The following is a 24,942-nucleotide window of genomic DNA, read 5'->3' as shown; positions in this document are numbered from 1 at the left end:
GTAGGCATTCAACAAATGTTACTTCTTCCACTATTCACTCCCAAAGTATTAACACCAAATATATGTACTGTCAATAAAATCGCAGGCTATACACCACTGACCTTTCCTCACAGTCAAAATGAGAGATTAACTTTTACCGGGTAATGTGGGAGCAAGTTAGTAAAATTATTTCTAAGAAAATATTCTCAATTTCAAATAACTACCCTGCAAACAGAATTTCCCATTAGGCAATTCTTATGTAAAGAATGTCATGAAAAACTGACTAGTTCTGTGAACAGTCTGTATTTTGTACAAGCACAGAACTACTAAGTGAAAACTCATCGCTAGGTCAATAGATCTTTCTCCACCTAGACATGTAAGGCCTTTGTGTTCTGACCCTGCTAGTTTTCAGCCACATCTCCAGAAATCACATTACTATACCCTGGTTTTCTTCCAACCTCTCCAGCCACTCTGTTACAGGTTTGCACACACACACACAACCACATATAACTATTAGGCACTAGAACTTTTAAAGCCAAAGTCTTTTTCTTCTCACTCTATACTTCCTCATCAGGCAAACTTAGCTTGGTACATGGATTCAATATAAACAGTAACTTCCAAATATTTATCTCTGATCCTTTTATAGCTCTTTTCTTAGCTGCAGAATCCTATATCCTACTGCCATTTAGGTATCTCAGACACCTTAATTATCAAAGTTAAGCCTCATTCTTTAGGGGAAATCATTCAATGTCAAACCTCTCACCAAGAAAATACACTGAGTAGCTGTTCCTAAGAATCATACTTTTTATAATTACATTTTCAAGTTTATTGTAGTTCTGAATGGGCAGTGAGAACTGCAACCATCTAAACCCAGACTTTACAGTCTACATTAAAATCACTATTCAGTTGTCCTGGACAACGTGACTTTACTATTCCAGGAAACTCTTGTCCAGGCAGATAAGAGTTGCAAATAACTTCATTGTTCATTTCAGGAACTTCCCCAAAACCCCATATAAACCAACAGCAGACTATTCAACTTTTTAATAAATAGCAGCAAATGATTGTTCACTTTCCAAGATACTTCGAAAATCTCACCTCAAAACCCTTGCTTTGCTGTATCAATCCTGAATTATTATATCGTGATCCCAATTCTAATCAATCAGCTCCTGCACTGAAATAGCGGTCTTAAAGACTCCAAACCCTCAATAAATACCCCAACTTTGCTCTCCCTTCATACTTTGCTATTCTTTTTATTCACACACCCTTCCCTTGCCCTAGCAGATCCTACCAACTCTGTCGGTAAAGGTAGTTCTCTCCTTTATGCAATAAACTCACCAGATAGTTTCTGGTGCTACCTTCTAAGTCAACATTCCACAGTACTACCAGAGTTTCCCAAATATCTGAAAATTCAGTTCAGCAATACTAGTTTCATCACAAGTAATGTGAGGAAAATATGAATACCTTTATAAAAGGGCATAAGAAATTATCATCCTACATTAGGCAGCATCTGCTGACACTATTGGTTCCATTTTTTTAATGAGTTAAAAGAGGTATTTGGCCCACAAATAAAATTTCTAAATAATACCAAATAAAGAGATTACTATCAGAGCAGCCACAAAACAGTAAGAAGTTCTGAGAACAACAGAAGGTAAATCACAGACAGGTTTAATAACTGAAGCAGAAATCTTAGGAGAAGGGGCGCCTGGGTGGCTCAGTGGTTAAAGCCTCTGCCTTCGGCTCAGGTCATGATCTCAGGGTCCTGGGATCGAGTCCCACATCGAGCTCTCTGCTCGGCAGGGAGCCTGCCTCCTCCTCCTCTCTCTCTCTCTGCCTGCCTCTCTGCCTACTTGTGATCTGTCAAATAAAAAAAAAAAAAAAAAGAAAGAAACCTTAAAAAAAAAAAAGGAATCTTAGGAGAAACAGGATAGGGAATAAATGGAACATGAATAATTCACAACACTAATAATCAGTAGAAGAAAAAAAACTTGCTAAATTTACTACAATTTTAACAGTAAAAAGAAACTTAAAGGAATTTTCATTACTGGAAAATTATTTTTAAACCATGATATGGAATTAAGACACAATGAAATGCTTAATACATTTTCCACAGAGTTGAGACTTTTCAATCCACCAAGAGTAAAATGTATAAGCATTTCTTTTACTATAAATCATTTAAAGCACCTATAAGCCCACAAGGATGCGTACATGGGAGTAATTTGAAAGTTAAACATTCAGAATGCCTCAATGCTTGGGAGGAACTGAAGGATTCAAATATTAAGATCTAAATGTAAAAACGGAATCCACAAGTACTGGAAGAAAACCTAACGTTTTTATAATCTTGGAGTGGTCAAGACTTTTCTAACTATGTTTCAAAGTCCAGAAACATTAAAGAAAACATAATATCACCATATAAAAAAGGAAAACTTTTGCATAAGAAACACTGTAAAAAATGAAAAAGTGTTTTTTGAAACCCATATTACAAAAAGGGCTAATCTCTCTATAGAGAACTCCTGAAACCAGGAAGAAAAGGCCCAAACCTAACAGAGAAATAAAGAATGTGAGAGTTCACAGAAGGGAGAAAAAAGTAAAGTGTCCATTAAACATACAAGATAAGACTCAACATAATTCATAATGAGAGAAATACAAAAGTCTCAGTTACACCAGTTCTAATCTATCAAATGGGCTAAATTCCAAAAGTCTGACAACACATTCAGCTGGTGAGGGCTTGGGAAAACATTTAGGTACATAATGGCAATATGGCTATACCTAACAGAATTGCAGAAGCATCTATCTTTTTTAGAAAAATAGTTTTAGATTTACAGGAAAATTGCAAAGATAGTACACACAGTTCCTCTACACCAAACACCTAGATTGTGCGATTAAGATCTTATATTACTGTGGTAATAACTGTCACAATTAATGAACCAAAACTGATGCATTATGATCCATTCTATTTAGATTTTACTTTATTGTACTATCATGTCTTAAGCTCCTCTTGGCTGTGACAGTTTCTCAGACTTCCCCTGTTTCAGATGACCTAAGAAGTACTGTTCAGAATATCCCTTGATTAGAACTTACCTCATGTTTTTCTCATGATTAGACTGGGATTATGTTTTTTTGGGGAAGACCATATTAGAAGTCCAGTGCATTTGCCACCACATCATATTAACATGATTTATCACTGTTGATGTTAAACGTTAGTCTATTCAGGCTGCTATAACAAAATACCTTAGACAGGGTGGCTCAGAAGCAACAGAAATTTGTTTCTCACAGTTCTGGAGCCTGGGAAGTCCAAGATCAAGTTCCCTGCAGAGTCAGTGTCTGGTAAGAGCCCACTTCCTCGTTCACATATTGCCATCTCCTCACTGAGTCCTCACATGGCAGAAAAGGTGAGATGTGAAGTACCTCTCTGGGGTCTCTTATAAGGGCATTAAATCCATAACATCCTGATGTAACCCCCTCCCGAAGGCCCCACCTCCAAATACCATCCCATTAGGGACCAGGTTTCAACATATGAATTATGAGGGGATACATTTGGTTTACAGTATTAATACTGTATGTTTAAGTATTTAACCTTCGTGACACAGCCGAGATCATGTTTGTCAGGTTTTTCCCCATGTCAAATTACTCTTTTCCTTATTTTTCCACTCCTTAAGAGTCTTGTTGTACCTATTTGAAGGCTGAGTAGCTACATAAATTATGTAGAATTCCTCTGCACAGGAGATCTATTCTTTCCCAGTCATTTATCTACATCAGTATTGGGGATTTATGGATATTATTTTATAATTGAATTATAATCCAATTTTTTTAAAAATATTTTATTTATTTATTTGACAGACAAATCACAAGGAGGCAGAGAGGCAGGCAGAGAGAGAGAGTGGGGGGGGGGGAAGCAGGCTCCCTGCTGAGCAGAGAGCCCGATGTGGGGCTCGATCTCAGGACCCTGAGATCATGACCTGAGCCGAAGGCAGAGGCATTAACCCACTGAGCCACCCAGGCGCCCCTATAATCCAATTTTTAAATTCTATTTTATTTTGTTCCTCAAATTATTCTATTATTAGCCCTTGGGAGTTCTTTGAGTTGGTTCCTGTGTGCCCTTCACATACCTATTTATTCTATGCATTGTTTTTGTTAGAATACTTCCTAACTTTTCAGCATTATTAAACATTTATTTCCTGTCCCAGTCCTAGAATCAGCCATTTTTCCAGAGTTCTGGTTCCTTTTATGGGAGTTACTAATACTGTTAGTATTAGAAACCAAGATCTGGGTACTAGCTGTGCTCACTGCTACCGGAGTGTCATTTTCTTCTAGGCCTCCCAGCCGGCAGAGCAAGGAAACGTGTACAGATGTATTTATCACTTGATTGATCCTTGTTCTTAGAATCTAAATCATTTATTTGCTTATGTAAGTACAAAATGTGGTGTGTATATTATTCATTTGCTATTGTAATAGCAAAAGATAAGAAAGGACCCAAGTGTCCATAAAGGACTGACTTAACTACCATGTATCCACAGAAGTAAAATTCAGCTATTAAAAATAAAAGAAAATAGGGGTGCTTGGGTGGCTCAGTGGGTTAAGCCTCTGCCTTCGGCTCAGGTCATGATCCCAGCATCCTGGAATCGAGACCCATATTGGGCTCCCTGCTTGGTGGGAAGCCTGCTTCTCCCTCTCCCACTTCCCTTGCTTGTATTCCCTCTCTCGCTGTGTCTCTCTCTGTCAAATAAATAAATAAAATCTTTTTAAAAAATAAATAAAGGAAGGAAGATCTTTAAGTAGACACTGAAAAAAAAATCTCCAAAATAAATTATACATGTATCTGTTTATATTTGCAAAAAACACACTGGAGGGCTAAACAGGATACAAAAGGAAATGTCTACCTATAAAAGGTATGGGAGGAAAGAGAGGCTGGAGAAAGCAAAAGGGAAAAAAGACTTCTCTGTCTCTCTCTACATGGTTTTAAGTTCATCGTATCACCTATTCAGAAAAATCAAGTTTAATTTTTTAAAAAATATTCAATGCCTACAGAAATGGAAGGATTTGAAGAGTTCAAATTAAGAAAGGAATGGGCAGAGAGATGATCATTTGTGAAAAGTAAATACAATGAGAAAAGGTACCTCCAACTTGGGAACAATTATGTAACAAAAATTCTTTGGATGCATTAGTAAAATGGAAGTACAGCTGACCCATGAACAATGCAGGGGTTGGGGCACTGACCCCTGTGTGGTCCAACACCTGTATTTAATTTTTGACTCCCCAAAAACTTAACTACTAATAGCCTGCATTTACTGGAAGCCTTACCAATAACAAAAAGACTCAATTAACACACATTTTATATACTCTCTCTATATATATACATATATATAATACACTGTATTCTTACAATAAAGGAAGCTAGAAAAAAGAAAATATTACTGAAAAAATCTTAAGAGAATCAAATCAGTACTGTACCTTCCGCCCACCAAAAAACAGGTGTATAAATGGACCAGTGCAGTCAGATATGTGATGTTCAAGATCAGCTGTAGAGTCAAATTCAGTTGACTTTAAAGTACTGAAACACTGCAGCTGCTAAAATTAGCCTATTCTCTGTACCTGCATATAATTTAACTGAATTACTGTTAAATGGATAGTGTTACATGGTTACCTATAGTAGCACAGAGGTAAGGTCTAAAGAACTAAATAATCATTTGTAGAGGCACAATTAATATTTGTATCCTTCATTAGATGCTAACATTTATAGTTAAATAAAAGGATTATTTCAAGTTCATTGTCATAAACTTACTATTTTTATCTATTTCCCCAACAAAATGGTGAAACCAATTTCTAACACTGGAAGATAAAAATGGCTGGCTTGCAAATACATATTTCTAAATGCTCCTAAGAGACAGTAATTTTCATGTCTCTGAAATGAACCAGACCAGGGAAAAAAAAAAAAAAAGGTTCAAATAGCTCCTTTTAGCATTCCCAAAGTAGGAAAGCAATCCCTTGAAGCTGCTTTTCAAAGATCAACATATCACAAAAGGTTGTCCATTCAACATCCAGAAGTAGCTCATTTGTAGCTGTTCAAGAAACTTTCCCAATGACTTCAATGTAGAAAAGAGTACATTCTGCCCAAAAACTGTTCAATAGCTCAATTCTATAGACGAGTAAAATCCAAGCTTCTTACTGGTATAGCTGCATTTTTTATCTAATCTACCAGCCTCCACATGCAACCTTTATTTTCTATTTCTACTACATGCAAATACTTAATAGGCTGGAGGAGAATAATAATTATTTTAAAAGAATGTAAAATCTTTTTTCCTACCTCCTTAAAATATACTGCTTTTATCCTAGGAAGGGCTAAAGCTAATTAAATTTAGCATCATCTCCTCCAAGAAATCTATCTAATACCATTGGCTGAATGTCATTCCTCTCTTCTCTTCAGGACAACTGTTGGGATGCCTGGGTAGCTCAGTCAATTAAGTGTCCAACTCCCGATTTCAGCTCAGGTCATAGTTTCAGGGTTATGAGACTGAGTCTCGAATTCAGTTCTGTGCTCAGCAGGGAGCCTGTCTGAGATTCTCCCTCCTTCTCCCTCGTGAACCCTCTCAAATAAATAAATCATAAATCTTTAAAAGAAAAAAAAGGACAACCGTTAAGTCCATCTTTGGTGACAGCATGAATAAATGGATAAAATCATAGATTACCTAATTTTTACTGAGATGCTCTTTACATGGTAGAACCTGGACAATGAGGATATGCAAGTCTACCCTGATTCCTGATGCAACTCTTACAGAAGTACTGACATATCTAGGATTGAAGTTTTATAGTTGGAGACCAACTTGAAAGAAAAAAATGGAGACACCTATTCTACATCTTTTTTGCCTGCTGTTTAAAAATAAGTAAAAGAGAATAAAAATATAGAATATCAAAATTATTTAGAGGAAAAACTGTTTTGCCATACCAGATATTAAGATATATTACACAGCAGTGATAAATAAGCTGAAGCTAGAATAAGAACAGATGGACAACAAAAACAAATTATTTCAAATTAAGAAAAAAAAAGTATACATAGCAATATGATATTAAAAAAAAAGATGGTATCACAAAATAATGAAAAATGAAGCTGTCAATATTCAGGGAATGGCAATCATTACCTCCTAAGCAACATGAGTGGAGACTACAGAAGGGGGAAAAAAAAAATCAAGCAATCAAAGAAATCCAAACAGAAGCAATAACATCTTTCTACAAATTATCTAAAGCAACTATTTTAGAGTAGATGTGACACATTACTAGTGGCACTGCCACAACAAGCATTACCTGAAAAGGTTCACAGGTTTGATGTGAGAATTTCACTTCTGAATATCTAGCTACCCTAAGGAAATGTAAAATGAGGGTGAAAGGATGATGTGGTCACATGCTACAGCCTGTCCCAGCACAATTTAAAATAATGAAAAATGAAAAGTAGTATGTTAATTACCAACCACTATGAAACAGTTAAACTTCTTTTGATAGATTGCTATAACCACCAAAAATGATAGCCATAAGAATTATTTGGGAACTTAAAAAAACTTTTAAAAAGGATCTTAAACAAAAACATTAAACCCTACATATGAAAAAAGACAAAGGGAATATTTGAAGATGAAAACCACTGCTAGGGAATTAATTAATTCCCTATTTTCTACATTATTATGTTCTTGTATTTAACAAATAATTTTCAAAAACATAGTAACTGAGGGGCGCCTGGGTGGCTCAGTCAGTTAAGCATCTGCCTTCAGCTCAGATCATGAACCCAGGGTCCTGGGATGGAGCCCCATTTTGGGCTTCCTGCTCAGTGGGGATCTGCTTTTTCCTCTCCCTCAGCCCTGTCCCTGCTTGTGCTCTCTCTTGTCTCTCCCTCTCTCACAAATAAAATCCAGAGAGAAAGCAGTAAGACACTCAAGGTGTTAAAGTAATTAAATAAGAAGGCCTTTAGACTAAAGTGAGTCCAATGCCTTGTAAGCAAACCAAAACCTAAGCCAGAGTCACTGCACAAGAATCTGAGAAAATGAAACTTAAGAACAACCAATCACAAACAACCCTCTAGGCTTTCCAAATAAGACAACTGCTTAGACTATCACCAATCAAATAATTCCCTTTGTTTCGCTGTCTTCTCTAAAAAAAAAAACCTCCCCCCTTTCCCGCCCACCCTAGGTGGACAGGTAAAAACCTTTGGCTTGATGCTCCACGATTCAGTCAATGTATATGCTCATTAAACTCTGAAAAATTTTAACATGCCTCAGTTTACCTTTTAACAAAACTAAAACAAAAAGATACTAAAAAGATAAAATATAAATAAAATTGGAAGACTTTTATACATAAAGAAACCCCCCAAAACATGATAAAACTACAAAATTCAAAAAAGAATAAAAAGAGAAAAAAATAAGATGCAATGATGTAAAGTTTTAATCACTTTGCCTACTTTAATTTATATATGAGTGGTTGCTCCCTTTAACACTGTGCCAAACCTTGAAACAGTGTTTCTAAACACCGCCTTTAACATTTTAAAAACCAAGCTCAGAGATTCCACTTCAGTTGTTCTGGGACAGAGCTTCAGATTTTACAACACACACACACACACACACACACACACACACACACACAGAGGCATCTAGCCGTTTTTTATTTTTTTAAATCACAAGAGTGCTTCTGAAGTTCAAGTTAAGGCCATTGACCTAGAAAAACATAAGATAATAAAAACCTAAAACAATAAATAGTATACACCCAAGCAGACTTCATCACCAAAAAAAAAAAAAAAAAAAAAAAAAAAAAACCCCAAAAAAATTTTAAAACAAAAAAAAAAAAAAAAAAAAAAAAGGGCAAAACCATTTTCTTTGTTTAATGGATAAGCTATATGACCAGTTATTCTATTTTGACTTCAGAATACCTGAGTCACACATAAAAGTCATCAAAAAGAAAAACAAATACTGTCTAGACTGTTAAGATGTCAAACAAGCAGAATAGCATAGGTTTGAAGAAGGGACACAAGGCAAACAGTTACAAGAAAAATTTGGTTGGTCCTAAGAAAAAGCTTATTAATGTGCTTATCGGGAAGACTGTAACAGCCATTATTCCTAATGGGCATTAGATAAGAAACAACAATGAATAGCCTACATATTTGGTCCAGTAGTCTACAGTATCCTCCCCACAATGTACCTAAAGCATGCAACACACTCCGATTAGTAACACTGATTCTCAAATTAGATGGGAGAAGGCAGGTGTATGAGAAAATCCAATAGGTACATATAGTTTTAAAAGTCAAAGAGATGATTTTGATTCAACTGTCCTTGTGAATCACTTATTTAACCTGAAGGAATCAACTTGAAGGGATAGATGAGCAAAACATGTCTAGTACCATTACCAATAATTCTTCCTATTATGTCAAAGAGTAATATTTTAAAAATTGCTACTTGGGAGTGCTAACTGCAAGGTTCTTTGCAAAGTGCTTTATACATATTTAATTCCCACAACCCCATGAAGAAGGTTCTGCCACTTCCCAATTTTATAGAAGAAACTGCCCCTTAAGAGTTTAAGTAACTAGCTCAAGATCACATGGTTATTAGTTACAATGGAAGTAGTTTATGGAAAAAAAAAAAAAACACACATACAACCAATTCTAACTTTATATAATAAAAATGAGAGTTCAGATTTTTTTCCAAAAAATTCTACATAAAATAAAAAAAGGTGTCAACCAGTTTATAGTTTCTTGGGAAGAAAAGGGATTATAGGAAAACAGAAATGAAATAAGAATATCGGGAGAAAGAAGGGGAAAACCTATGCTCAAGAATTTATGGACAGGGGCTCCTGGTCAGGAGAGTACACAACTCTTGACCTCAGGCCCTACTGTGGGCATTAGAGCTTACTTTAAAAAAATTTTTTTTAATTAAAAAAAGATTTATGAGCAAAAAAACTACTGCAAAAGAGGTATGACTCCACTGTTACTAAAATGATAAAATGCCAGTATATAAATCATGATCATGAAAATGTAGTGGATATAAAATGTTTTAATGTTTTAAGACCACATAAGTTGAGAAATATGGAAAGCAGTCTTACAAATTATTAAAAATTCATTTTTAAATGTCACATCTCAAGATGTCACAAGCCTTAATCTCTGACTTCTAAAGTAAATCTAGTTCTTACAATAAAACAACTGTAACAGAGGTATAATTTTAAAAAATCAATGTCTTTAAATCATAAGTAGACCATAAAGCACTTTTTTAAATTACAGTAATCCCAATGAAAACAAAATTCCTGGCCAATTGTATACATTAACTATCAGGGTAAAAGAGATGACAGTAAATGCACTGTTCTGTCCTTCTGAGTACAATTTTGTACTTTACTTCAGTAAATGCATTTAATTCTAGTACTATACACAGCTAAAGAGCTCAATTTCATTAATTTTATCAGCTAAACTAAATTTTATTTGATATTGACCAGTTTTCAGATCTTTTGAAATAGGTATTTTATTTACATATAAATACTGTAATTTTATATTTCCAATTTGTCTAAGATAACTAAGTACAATTTGCATGAAATTAAAAAGGCCCACTAATAAGAAGTTACTGTCCCTCTAAGTTGGCCTACAAATTGCTTCCAGATTGCTCACACACAAATACCACCTACATGTAACAATACTCAAAACTTTTGATGACTTTTTATTTTCTCCTGTATCAGAACTGATTCTTGATTCGATTCTTTCAACATGATGACTAATCTGACCCTAAATTACCAGTTCCTAATCCCATCACTTCCTCATCCAATTATGCAATACCTAATTTGGAGGGAATCCCAACAAAGCATGGTCCCTTTGGAGCACAAAGCCAACCAGAAAGAGAAATTTCTAAATAATTAATTACAAACAATGTGTTAAGTACTATGATAAACATAAATGCTACAGCAGAATCATAACTCCACCAGATTAGATCAAAAATGACTTAAAAAAAAAAAGAGGACTTCAAAGGAAGTGACATTTGTCCTCAAATATGAGAATTTCTCTCAAGTGTCCCAGCACCATAACACCGATACACCAGTTTCCCCATCTTTATCTCCTAGCACAGACCATAAATGCTAGTATAACATAGGCAAGTGCACTTCAGACATGGATACATGGATGGACAGACAGACAGAAGGAAAGGAAGGATAAAAAGACATATACATAGAAATGTAAAAAAGAATGAGTAACTGCTAGATTAAAATGGGCAAAATTAGACATCATAATTCAGATAAAGCATTCCAAAACCCAACATATGAAAGTAACAACAGGAAAAGATAAATCTAAAAAATATTTAGGAAATAAAATTAAAATTTGGTGTGACTGGACTAAGGGGAGGAGAGAATAGAAAAAATAATCTGCCAAAGGTTTTAGCTTTAATGACTAGGCTCATGTGGTACATTAGTGTTGGCTGAGAATAGAGGCATGGGTTAAAAAAAAGTTCAGTTCTGGTAAAGGAGCACTAAGAGGCAGTATCTGGGAGGTAGCTAGGTAGGAAGGTAGCTAGGAAGGAAGAGGTCTGGATTAGAAGAAAAGATGTGGAAATCCTCAACATATAGGTAGTAAGAAAAAAAGCACTAAATATAGATAAGATTGCCCAGGAAACATGTAAAACATGAGAACAGGGCCAAGAACAGAACATTCAATTAGTGTTGCTGGTATTTCACATGTTACAATACTACCTCACAATACCAACTCATTGTATACTAGCACAATGCCTAGGACACAACAAATGCTTTAAAATACTGATTATACATACCGCTGAATTGAAAAAACAAAATGTATTACATATAATGAAATCATAAAGGATAATTTCTTTAAAATATTTCAATAAAGGGTGCCTGATCAGGGAAATACAAATCAAAACCACAATGAGATACCACCTCACACCAGTCAGAATGGCTAAAATTAACAAGTCAGGAAATGACAGATGCTGGCGAGGATGCAGAGAAAGGGGAACCCTCCTACACTGTTGGTGGAAATGCAAGCTGGTGCAACCACTCTGGAAAAGAGCATGGAGGTTCCTCAAAAAGTTGAAAATAGAGCTACCCTATGACCCAGTAATCACACTACTGGGTATTTACCCTAAAGATACAAATGCAGTGATCCAAAGGGGCACATGCACCCAAATGTCCACAACAGCCAAACTATGGAAAGAACCTAGATGTCCATCAACAGATGAATGGGTAAAGAAGATGTGGCATATATATACAATGGAAAACTATGCAGTCATCAAAAGAAATGAAATCTTGCCATTTGCGATGACATGGATGGAACTAGAGGGTATGATGCTTAGCAAAGTAAGTCAATCAGAGAAAGACAATTATCATGTGATCTCCCTGATATGAGGAAGTTGAGAGGCAACGTGGAGGCCTGGGGAGGCTAGGAAGGGAATAAGTGGAACAAGATGGGACCAGGAGGGAGACAAACCACAAGAGACTCTTAATCTCACAAAACAAACTGAGGGTTGCCAGGGGGAGGGGGGTAGGGTTATGGACACTGGGGGGAAGGTACGTGCTATGGTGAGTGCTGTGAAGTGTGTAAACCTGGCAATTCACAGACCTCTACCCCTGGGGCTAATAATACATTATACGTTAATAAAAATATTAAAAAATTAAAAATAAATAAATAAATAAAGGGTGCCTGGGTGGCTCCGTCTGTTAAGCAATGGACTCTTGATTTCAACTCAGGTTGTGATCTCAGGGTGGTGGGATGGAGCCCCACGTGGGATTCCTGGGGCTCTGTGGTGAGCATGGAGCCTGCTTGGGATTCTCTCTCTCCCTCTCCCTCAGCACCACCCCCCCCAACCTCTCCCCCTCCTCACTCTCTCAAAAAAATTTTTTTTTCCATTAAGACTGGCTCAAGGGGCTCAAGTCTACTCAAGGAATCCAAAATTTTTCAAAAATCGACGAAAGGCTTCCTTCCCACCAGAAATAGCAGTACAATAAAACATAAAAATCTGGAATTATGGTGGCACCTGGGTCACTCAGTCATTAAGCATATGCCTTCAGCTCAGGTCATGATCCCAGGGTCCTGGGATCAAGCCCCATGTTGAGATCCCTGCTCAGTAAGAACCCTGCTTCTCTCTCTCCCACTCCCCCTACTTGTATGTTCTCTCTTGCTGTATCTCTCTCTACCAGATAAATAAATAAAACCTTTAGGGACACCTGGGTGGCTCAGTTGGTTGGACGACTGCCTTCGGCTCAGGTCATGGTCCCGGAGTCCTGGGATCGAGTCCCGCATCGGGCTCCCAGCTCCATGGGGAGTCTGCTTCTCCCTCTGACCTTCTCCTCACTCATGCTCTCTCTCACTGTCTCTCTCTCAAATGAATAAATAAAATCTTTAAAAAAAAAAAAAAACCTTTAAAAAATAATCAATTAAAATCTGGAATTATGAAAAAGATTTAAACATAATACATAAAAGTACATATTAGCTTTTTTTTAATATTAGGTAACTTAAAAGATAATGCCTCTAAATTTGGAGTAATAAGAGCTTCAACGTTGTTACCTGGTTTTTCATAAATATTAATTTTTACCAACCTTTAACATTAACTCACACCATTAACAAATATTAACCATCAATTATAAGAACAGAAGGACTAAATAATATGTTTGAAAATACCAAAGTGAGTTAGTAACTAACCCAGAATATAGTGAAATTATTCTTGGATCCTTTCCCCACTGTTTACAAATATGCATATGAAATTTAGAGTATTCTTGAAAGTATTTACACTAACAAGTGCATAAAAAGAAACAAGGATATGGTATTTTAAGGCTGACAAGAGACACAAGGATGGATCAGTTGGTATAGAATATGTGACTCTTGATCTCATGGTTGTTGAGTTCCAGCCCCATGTTGGGTATAGAGCTTACGCTAAATAAGCTAAAGAAACAGAGCGCCTGGGTGGCTCAGTGGGTTAAGCCTCTGCCTTCAGCTCAGGTCATGATCTCAGGGTCCTGGGACTGAGCCCCACAACGGGCTCTCTGATCGGCAGGGAGCCTGCTTCCCCCCTCTCTCTGCCTGCCTCTCTGCCTACTTGTGATCTCTGTCAAATAAATAAATAAAATCTTTACTAAAAAACAAAAACCGCTGACAACTTTTATGACAACAAAACAAAGCAAATCTTTTTTTTTTTCCCCACTTTAACAGACTACCTTTAGGTCAAGTCAATAACATTTTCTATTCTTCAAATGGAGTAAGAGATAGGATATATATCAACAATACTAATTTGCAGTATTTTCATCATAAGGGTTGGCTTTCAGTGTAAAAACTTATTGCCAAAAATGTATAATATAATCTAATATTTCCATTTTTGGTGATATACAGCTACCTATCAATAAAAAATTAAGAGGCAATATCTGGGAGGTAGCTAGGAAAGGAAAGGTCTGGATTAGAAGTAAAGATGTAGAAATAAAATACACAAGATGTGGAAATAAAAAACACAAGATCAAAATTTATGCTCTCCTTAAACAATACCAAAACCAATAGGTAATTATGTGTGTACACATAGACAGAAATTTTATCTACCTTAAGACAAAATTCTTACCTAATACTGAAGCAACCTACACAGCATGCATCTGGACTGTCTTTTTTATGGCATATGCGTAATGCAAACTAATTTTAACATATATAAAATCAAAATCAGTAAGTAAACATAAAAGTAAAAATGAGAGTAAATATGCAATATAATTATTTTTGCTTTTCAATACCTATATTCATTTTACTTTGTGCTCAACAACTAACTGATAAATCCTTGATTAAAAATAAATCTACAAGGGGACGCCTAGGTGGCTCAGTTGGTTAAGCGGCTGCCTTCGGCTCAGGTCATGATCCCAGCGTCCTGGGATCGAGTCCCACATCGGGCTCCTTGCTCGGCAAGGAGCCTGCTTCTCGCTCGGCCTCTGCCTGCCACTCTGTCTGCCTGTGCGCGCTCTCTCACTCTGACAAATAAATTAAAAAAAAAAAAAAAAATCTTGGAAAAAATAAATAAATAAATCTACAGGGACACCTGGGTGGCTCAGTTGGTTAAGTTGCTGCCTTCAGCTCAGGTCATGATCCCAGCATCCTGGGATCGAGTCCCACATTGGGCTCCTTGCTCGGCAGGGAGCCTGCTTCTCCCTCTGCCTCTGCCTGCCTCTCTGCCTGTGCTCACTCACTCTCTCTCCCTCTGTCTCTGACAAATAAATAAATAAAATCTTTAAAAAAAAATAAATCTACAAACATTTTCAGTATCATTTTAGTGCCTTTAATTCATTTGGAGCTATAAATATGTCCTCTTATACATTTTGTTTAGATCAATTTTTTTGTGTGTAGTGAAACTAATTCAATGGAATTTAAATCTAATTTTGATGGGCTTTTTAATTTACCACTTTTTAGTTCTTGCTACAGTAGACACTTAAAAAGAACTTCTTAACATCACATCCCCATGGAAACATTGTAATAAAGCGGTTTGAACACGAACTGGAACCTCAGCTTCACCATAGAGGTAGAACCTAAGAGACAATTAATCTAATGCATCTGTGTCTTTGTTTGAAAAACAGGCGCAATATTCATATAGGATGGGTTTACTATGGGGATTTAACAAATTAACACCTGGCATGGTACTTAGCAAAAGAAGTAAGTTTAATTTCTTTCACATGTTTATATCAAAAAATAATTTCAAAAGGAGACTTTGGGGAGCAAGATAATTTTCATTCATCCCAATATGCCATGGATTTGTAAATCTACCTCCTCACACACAGTATTATGTTACTGCAGAATGTTATTTATAGGAGGCACCTCCCATTAGAGTTATTGGTAGATATTTATTGGTTTTCCAAGTTGGCCAACAGAGAGGAAACAGGCCAGGAAAGGTAAGCCACACTCAGATATATTCAATACGATTTCCTGGCAATTTCTCTTTCCGGGTCAAATTTTGCAGATATTAAAGACTGTCAACTAAAAAGACTGGGAACAAAATAATGACAAAGAATCCACTAATGACAGTAAGAATTCTTGGCTTAATATTGTAAATCTCTCACAAAATTTTGTTTAAAAAGGTCCTCCCCCCCCCAACCCCCGCCGCCAGTTCCAAGAAATTGCCAAGACTGTAGGTTGAATGCCAGTCAACTATACCAAGTTTCCTATTTGGGCAATTTTTTAACCTCAAAAATACTACATAAAGTTTAATTTTAAAGGCCATAAACCTATTATTTTATCTATCATTTAAAACACAAAATGCCATAATCGATTTATAAAGTGCATTTTAAATAAGTTTCCCATTTAAAAATTTAAGCAAAAATTACACATTCAAAATTCAAAGAACCCAAAACTAGTCTTTCCTCACATTATATAAAGGAGACAATTTTAAAATAGATAAAATACTCCAATGAATATTTTTATAAACTGAATTTAACATATAATGTCCTTTTTCTACAACACAGCAACACATTCGCTAAGTAATTATCCTCCATGGAAGTATAAAAGCTATTAAAAAAAAAAAAAGGCGCCATGACATGATGCTGCAATTTTTATAAAGATTAGAGAACAGTAATAAAGATCAAAATGTAATGTCTTATAAATATTCAGCACTATTAGACAATAACCAAGAAAACACCAGGGAAAAATTTTGTGTTCACAGATAATTTTTCCTAATATTAAAGGAAATGATCTTCACTTCTGAACATCTTTCTCAGTTGCCATTATAGTTTCTACTATTCACAAGAGTTGCAGTTGTTTAGTACTATTTCATAAATAAAGAGAAAGGAGAAAAATATTGCTGAAAATAACAGGAAAAACAAAAGCCTCAACAGAGTAAATTATTTTATATGCCATCTCTTTCCTCCATAATCACAGGACTGGAGCAATATCTGAAAACTGTATACATTAAGATCTGTTTAGTCAACAACTATTCTGCACTACAGAAAATAAAACTTATTTTTTCTATTTTCTGTAAAACCAATGACTTATTAGAACAAGATTACCGGTGTACAAAGCTACCACCATATATTGGATCACTACCATACACTGAATCAATTATTCCAATTATTCCAATTCATCTTTCCTATCTTTCTCCCTTCAGGTCAGAGCACATCTAACAACCTGCACATTTCAAATAACTAACACCTGCAAGTGACTTTAATAGTTTCAAGGACGAAAATAAATTTTATAGAAGCTTCTTCTAGTAATAGGAAAATTAGGTTATTAACAAGGCTTCCTATTTCATACTTTTTTTTCTGATTGCAAAATGAAAGTAAAAATTTTGAAAATACAGAACCGTATTTTTTTGAATAGTTGTTTTTTTTTTTAAAGATTTTATTTATTTGACAGAGATCACAAGTAGGCAGAGAGAAGGGAGGAAACAGGCCCCCCGCTGAGCAGAGAGCTCGATGCATGACTCGATCCCAGGACTCCGAGATCATGACCTGAGCTGAAGGCAGAGGCTTTAACCCACCAAGCCATCCAGGCACCCCCAGAACCGTATTTTTATTCATCCACAGATCTCACCACCCAGAAATCTTCGGTAACTTTCTGGACTTCCTTCCAAGAATTAAACTTCAATAATCTAATTAAATACTAATAAATATGTAGGGAAAAAAACAATGTACCTTCTTCATTCTGGCCATTTGATAACTTATATAAAACACTGATTACTAATGATATGACCTGTTAATTTCACAAAGATATCTGAGAAGTGGTGTGGGTGGGGGAGGGAGTCCCACAATTCGGAGACTTGTCCCTAGACTAAAATCCCTTTCACAATCTTTACAGCATCAACATTTTTAATGGCAGCAAGATCTGACGGTTCTTAGAACGGTATCAATAGTAACTTCGCTATATCAAACAGACTGTACTTTTAATTTCTTTCTCATAATTCAATGTCTATTTTCGGGGTAAGAAATAATATTTTAAAACAGCTTAAATTCAAAGACTCAACTATTTTCCTTGAAGTCCAGCATTCAAATTTTAGTATTTCTGGGTGGTGAGACAGTTCACCAGATAAAAGAATAACGTTTTTATATTCCAGAATTCTGTCATAAAAAGCCTATTCCTCAAATATAGCCACATTTTTTCTTTTGTTACAACCATTGTTTATGGAAGTATGCAGATGTTAGAATTACAAAGACTGATATGACTTCATTAACAACAAAAAAACCAATGATACTACTGCTAGCCAATTTTTTTCTTAAAATTTGAGACTGAACCTTACTTCTAGCTTCAACGGAGGCTTTTGTTGACTCAAAGCATCAAAGATCTTAAAATCCCATTCATTTTCTGCTGCTCAGTGGTTAACAAGTCTAAAACACAGTAACTCATATTTGTTACTCTGACCTTACACAAGCGCCTTTTAAAAGAAATCCCGCAACAAAGATTCAAGAAAGAATCCGCAAAGTTTGAGGAAAGAATTGTCTGTAAGTCAAGCATTTCCTGATAAGTGACAGGTCTGGCTGCCAGGAACACACTGCTGACCCTAGGAAGAGCCAAAACTCGAAACAAAATTTGCCACTTTTGTTACCTAGAAAAATTGGCTAAGAGGTGATAATGCATAACCAACGACGTGTCTTTAGTGGACGAATCAATATAAAGAAGGAGCGCCACGGATTTCAGCTTTGCTTTTGCCATTTTTGAAGAAAAGCTAATTGTTAGTGGCCATGTGACACTGTAAGATCCCAGAAAGGAAAGGGTGGGAGGGAGAGAGAGGAGTTCAAGGCAGTTCAGGGTCAGAACAAGCTCAGGCATCCTGTCATTAGCAAACGTTCCCCCAAGCTGAAGGCAAAATACCGCTTACACGAAAAGGAGTGGGTGAAAAGTAGGGGGGAGAATGAAGGGAAAACCACAAGGGAGTCAATGTGGCAGTGAGGGGGTGACAGGAGGCAGAGAATCTGGAGCTATCCAGCTGAGTTGGGGCGCAAAAGCGTTGGGCACAAAAATGCTGAGAAAAGCAACTGCAACGGAGACGACAATACTTGGCAGGTCCCCATCTTCCCCCTCCCCATCGGTTCTTTGGGTTTCCCACACTCCCTCCACCTCAGCCCTTGACCAACACTCAGGGGTGTGACCCGCTAGCGGGAGGCTGCGGTGATCTTTGTCTCGGCCGGCTCCCCACGCGAGGGCTCCTCCTCCTCCGCGCTCGCCACCCGCTCACACTCCCGGTGTCTCCAAGGAGCTGGACGCGCCGCGGCCACCACCGTCTCCTCGCCCACCTCCCGCGGACTCGCGCCCTTCTTTCCCCTCAGCCGCCCGCGCCTGCGGCTCCTCCCCCGCCGAGGGGAATCTTTGTGTCTCGGGGGACTTTCTGCCTCTTCCCTCCCTGGCCTCGCGGGGAGACCGGCCTCCCCCGGAGACCAAATGGTCAGCACGCACCGGGGGTGGCGGCGACTGCAGGCGCCTCCCGCGAAGGAGCCCGTCGGATACCCCACCCCACCCCACCCCCGGAAATGCCTGGGCGACCCGGGTTCGCGCTGGACCAGAGGGACAACAGGCACTCGCGAGCTCCCCGGGCCGCGCCTCCCTCTCTCAACTTCCCGGCCGGGCCTGAGCCTCCAGCGCCCGCCCCAGCCCTCTGTCCCAAGCACCCTCCCGCCCCCTTGGCTCAGGGTCCGCCGGACAGCAGGAAAAGCCCCGTGCGGTCGCCAGCCGCCAACTCACCAGCAAGTGCGGGGGCCGCGTCGCGAGGCGAGGCGCTGAGGGTGAGCGGCTCCGCCGACGCCCGCGGCGACCGGATGCAGGTCCGGGTCCCAGCGGCTGGCGGACCCAAGGCGCCTCTGAGGCGCAGGCCTCCGCAGCCGCCTTCCGGCTCTCGCCTAGGGTCCGGAGCCTTCGGGAGGGGCCGCGGGTCCCTCACGCGTTGCCAAGCCCCCCGGACAACATGGCTCCCGGGCCGCCGAGCCGCGCGGGCAGCCCACTAATCCCCTCGGAGGAACCCGGGCGGGAGCGCGGCTGGCAGGGAGGTGCCGAAGCCCGGCTGAGGCGGCCCGCCCGGACTAGGGCTCCTTCTTTGCTGTGGCCGGACCGTGAGGCGCTCAGGAGACGGCGGGCGGCCGCTTTCGTTCTCTGCGTGTGCGTCGTCTTCTCACTCGGCGGCTGCGGATTGACGCCTCCGCCTGTTCCCCGGAGGAGAGCGAGCGAGCGAGAAAAAAGACTTATATTGAAACGATCCAACCAGCAGCAGCTGAGAAAAGCAACCCGCCGCGGGAGCTTTCCCCACCCCCGCCTGAGCAGCTCGCCGCGGGCAGCGCGACCCCTGCTGGCGGCGGCAGAGGGGCGGAGCTGGCGGTCCAGGGGCGGGGCCTAGAGGGCGGGGCGGGGTATCCCCGGGAAACCCCCCGCCCCGAGGTGGGGGCCTTGTTCTCGCCTTGCTGGTTTGTGGGGTGGCGGGAGGGAGGTGAGAGGGGTGAATTGGTTAGGTAGTGCTACTCCACAGCAAGAAATTACCTGGGTAATTCCGCTCCTTCATCCTTCTCCCACCCCCCAACTAAACAAAAACTCTTGCCTAAATTATCCAATTATGTAATTCAGACACCAATGCCGCAGTTCTCTACCGGTTTTTTAGACAGTTGATGTCAGAGGGTCCGCACCTGATCATGTTCTTTGCAACTTTCCTCCTTTATTAGGGGTGGTTGGATGGGTACCTGTGCAGCAGTCATTCACGCACGCAGCATTTATTCATTTAATTTCTTTACATTGTGCTCTTGGCAATACACTAGGTCCTCAAAGAATGGAAGAGTCTAGCTGGGATGAAAGATTCTCAGTAAGCAGTTATAATAAAAATCTGAGCTTCATGAGAAAGGAAACACAAGGTGCTATATGAGAACAGAGAGGAACTACTGTTGCCCTTGGTTAGGTTTTGTTTTCTTGGGGGGAGGAGGCACCAAGAGGTTGGCCCAGTTTCTGTAAATATTTTTACTTTGTTCTTTCCCAGAAGCTAAAAGCTGGTTCAGGAATGAACAGCAGAGTGAAAGTGAAGACAAACTAAAGTAATATTGACCCATTTTTTTTTTCCACTAATAAGGATAAAAGCAGAAACTAAAAACAAACAAACCCCTAGAGGGAGATAATGAGAGGATAGAAAAGACAAGAATGGGGACCGGATGTGGACAACCTAAACAAAAAAAAATTTTAAACCACATAAAAATCTGCTAAAGTGAGATATAAATATTTTTCCATTTCAATACTCAGCAATAGACTTTGTAAGTTTTTAATGCAATTTCAAATCACATTATGTCCTAAGGACATCTGATAATTATCTTCTTGGATTCCTGGATGAATCCTTTCCCTCTGAAAATAATGTGTCCTGACTTCTTTCTCTTATTTTGTTGGACAAAGTTGAATGTATCTACTGTAATATCCAACAAAAATCATACATTTCAGTCAGACTTCTCCCATGCCTCTAAAATTACCAGGATCCATAAATTAGCAACATTTATGCTCTGTACATATTTAATACTTGCTTATCATTCTTATATGAATGCAAATATGGAACAGAACCTTTCCTTTAGAACAAGTGTGCTTTAAAAAACAAAACAAAACACTGTTAATGATGCTCTTCCAGTTGGTCCAAGTCAGAGACCTTTGTAACATATGAAGAATATAGCATCAGTGTTAGATAGCATCACTTTTAGAGGTCTTTTAAAGTTAGAGAGTTAGAAAAATTGGTATTTATATAAGGCCTACTTACATGCCAAGTATTCTTCACATACTTGTCTTATTTAAAAAAATAATTACCCTTTTTTGGTCCCTTAGTAAGTATTAAAAAGTATTAAAAATCATAATAAAAGTGACTCTACAGAAGGACATCCTGACTTTCACATCGATAATTCCCCTTTTATAGTACTAGATCAGAATTACTCCTTAGAAATCGAAAGATTGTCCTAATTGCCTCATCTAAAGCTGCTAAAGAGCACGCTTTCTTCTTCCTACATGTTTTATTACCATAATAAACATTTCATAATTAGAACTGAGATAATGATTGTATTGATTTATTTATTCTTTCCATTAACAAATATGTACTGACTGCATATGACGTGCCAGGCTCTGTTCTTAGGCACTGAAAATATAGAAGTGAACAAAACAGGCAAGATATTGCCCTTATGGAACTGTTTTCTAGCAATAAACATGTAATTTAAGGAATTCATAAGAACTTATAATCATGAGAAATATACTGAAGAAAACGAAGAACTAATGGAAAAGAAATTGGGCAAGAGGAACAGGACTTAAAGGGTGAGGTCCAGAAAGACCTGTTGAGCAGCAAAAGCTAAAAAGCCATGGGTTCTTCCTTTATATCCCTCAGTAGTTCATTTGGTCACAAAAAGGTCACATGAAAAAAGAAAATGTGGCATATACACATACAGGAATACTACTCAGTTGTAAAAAAAAAAAAAAGGAAGTGGTACAAAAACATGGATGAACCTTGAGAACATTATGCTAAGTGAAATAAGCCAATCACAGAAGGACAAATGCAACATAATTCCATTTATATGAAGTATCCCAAATAGTCAAACTCAGAAGCAGAAAGTAGAACAGTGAGTGCCAGAGGCTGAGGGGTGGGTGAAATGGGGAGTTGATGTTCAATGGGTATACGGTTTCAGTTATGCAAGATGAACAAATTCTAGAGATCTGCTGTACAACATTATGCCTATAGTTAACAATGCTGTAACGTACACTTAAAAATTTGTTAAGAGGGTAGATCTTATGTTATCCAGTCTTATCATAATTTTTTTTAAAAAGTCACAATCAAAATAATGAGTACATTTATTTAGTTACTTTTCTAAAGTGATTTAAAATTTGCCCATAATGTTTTTGGCATGCTAAGTTGGCTATAGACTTTCTTAACTTTGCAAAATAAATTATAAAATTACTTACGGCATTTCCCAAACTATGGTTAATAAATATTCCCTGGCACATGGTGAGAGAGAGAGTTGAGGAAGAATTCCAAGATCAAATCCATTGGGGAAATGCCACATCATCTCCCTTCGGGAAATTCACCACATACATTTGCATATTAAAAATTCTGAGAAGTTCTGAGATGGAAAGTAATGTTCATTCCAGTTAAACCAGTGTATCCCAAAATGTTTTGACCACAGAATAGCTTCATCACAGGATGTATATGAACATATTGAGGGAAACATGTGCTGATAAGCACAATTTGGGAAACTGCTCTCTTGGAGATTAGGCATTTACTCTCCAGCCTTGGGAAGGGGGCTCCTTGAAGGGGGAGAATGTGAAGATCACTGAACTTTGGACAGAGAAAGAGTAGAAGGGGATACAGTCAGAAAATCTGTTGTGCTTCACACTTTGGGAATGACAGAAGTCTGGGAAACAAATGTGGAACATACCCAGATAAGATATGGCAAAGAAATTTAAAGCTTGTTTTCGGTTGCTCTCCATCAGTGGTTCTCAAACAACGATCCCTGAATCAGTGGCAGCAGCAATATCACCTGGGAATTTCTTAGAAATTAAAATTCTCGGGACAGCTGGGTGCCTCAGTGGTGAAGCATCTGCCTTCGGTTTGGGTCATGCTGGGATCGAGTCCCACATTGGGACTTCCTCCTTGCTCAGCAGGAAGCCTGCTTCTTCCTCTGCCTGCTGTTCTCCCTGCTTGTGCTCTCTCTCTTGTTCTCTGACAAATAAATAAATAAAATCTTCAAAAAAAAAAAGAAAGAAATTAAAAAATTCTCAGGCTCCACTCTAGACCAACTGAATCAGAAACTCTGGGATGGAGCCCAGCAAACGGTTTTAACAAGTCTTCTAGAAATCTGCTACACAGTGAAGTTTGATTGAGAACCTCTGCTCTGTATAGCACCAATACATAACTTCATCTATTTACAAAAACAGTTTCCCACATGTCTGAATTTCTGGACCATTTCCAATTATTATGAGCTGTAAAAAATTCTCCAAGAAATGAGTTAAGTTACCAAATTGGGATAAAGCTTTTTCTCTGGTTTAATTCCCTATTTTGTTAGGCTGAACCATACGATAAATCTATTTGCTTGCAGTGAGAGTGAAGCAAAATAAGCTAAGGGCAGCAATTAACTATCTACCCTGTAATATCACCTGAGCAAAATAATTGTACTTTTTGTAAAAATGAAACTGCAGATGAGGAAAGAGTAGTATCAAAGGATTTTTTTAACCTGCTTTGAAAACAAAACAGGTAGCCTTACCTTAACATTTATTTTTTAATAAATATTTTGTACCATCCCAACGTTTGCAAAATAACTTTATGCCATTGCATAATGATACAGCTGTAGCCCATCACTTTCAGGGTTAACTACAGAGATTTGACAGACCCAGCCCTATTTAAAAATCATCAAAGTATCTCCATAGACACACAAGCTTCAAATTTGGGGAGAGAAATTTCTTTACTGTCTACATCTAAAATTTCTAATTTGCAGTACTAGATTTATATAAAGGCTTGGTAACATCTGAGAAATTTGGTATAGTCCAGGGAGCATTATAAAAAGCTTTCAGGAAAGTGATGTCATGTGTCCTCACAAAGGAAATGAATCCAGGAGCCAAACTCAGTGTTGGCAGTTAAGGAAAACATAATTTTCAAACATTCTGTTTCAAAATGAAGTTGTTCTCTAGTTGTTGACAAAATGCTTGGGGAGTGTTTGTCTCCAGGTTTCCAGTAAGGCTCCACATGAGTCTCTATTAAAAGACTAAGGAGGGATTAAATTATTTTTCTTTCTTTCCTTTTTAAACCTTGTGATATTAACTGCTCTTGATTAGATTGACGTTCTGCCTCCTGAAAGAAATCAGAGGTGGACTCTTCATCAAATAAAATATATTTAAAGCTGATTTGAGCTTCCTGAAATACAAAGCACAACATGAAGCCATCTTTAGATTTAACAAATTTCTGTCTTTAAAAACAAATGTTGTTGAAAAGTGGGAGTTAGGGCAGTACAGGTTTTTTCCCTCTTAAGCATGTTAAAAAGGAGGATGTGGCAATTAGCCATTTTCCTGGGGGATTGTCAGAATGA

General features: G+C 38.1%; 1 protein-coding gene across 1 annotated transcript in view; it reads right to left on the bottom strand.

Annotated features, from left to right (window-relative positions):
- The window catches only part of LOC111142077 (cyclin dependent kinase 17), a 114,943-nt gene extending 94,945 nt beyond the window's left edge, over window positions 1-19,998 (bottom strand). The window contains exon 1 of the mRNA XM_022495026.1: window positions 19,613-19,998. The gene's annotated coding sequence lies outside the window, so the exon portion shown is untranslated. The remainder of the gene's footprint in view (window positions 1-19,612) is intronic.
- Window positions 19,999-24,942: the final 4,944 nt, after the last annotated feature.

Source organism: Enhydra lutris, unplaced genomic scaffold (assembly GCF_002288905.1).
Source record: "Enhydra lutris kenyoni isolate GAN:26980312 unplaced genomic scaffold, ASM228890v2 scaffoldscaffold7, whole genome shotgun sequence".
Lineage (NCBI taxonomy): Eukaryota > Metazoa > Chordata > Mammalia > Carnivora > Mustelidae > Enhydra > Enhydra lutris.
Note: the sequence above shows the minus strand (reverse complement) of the source record. Positions and strands in the feature narration are given on the sequence as shown.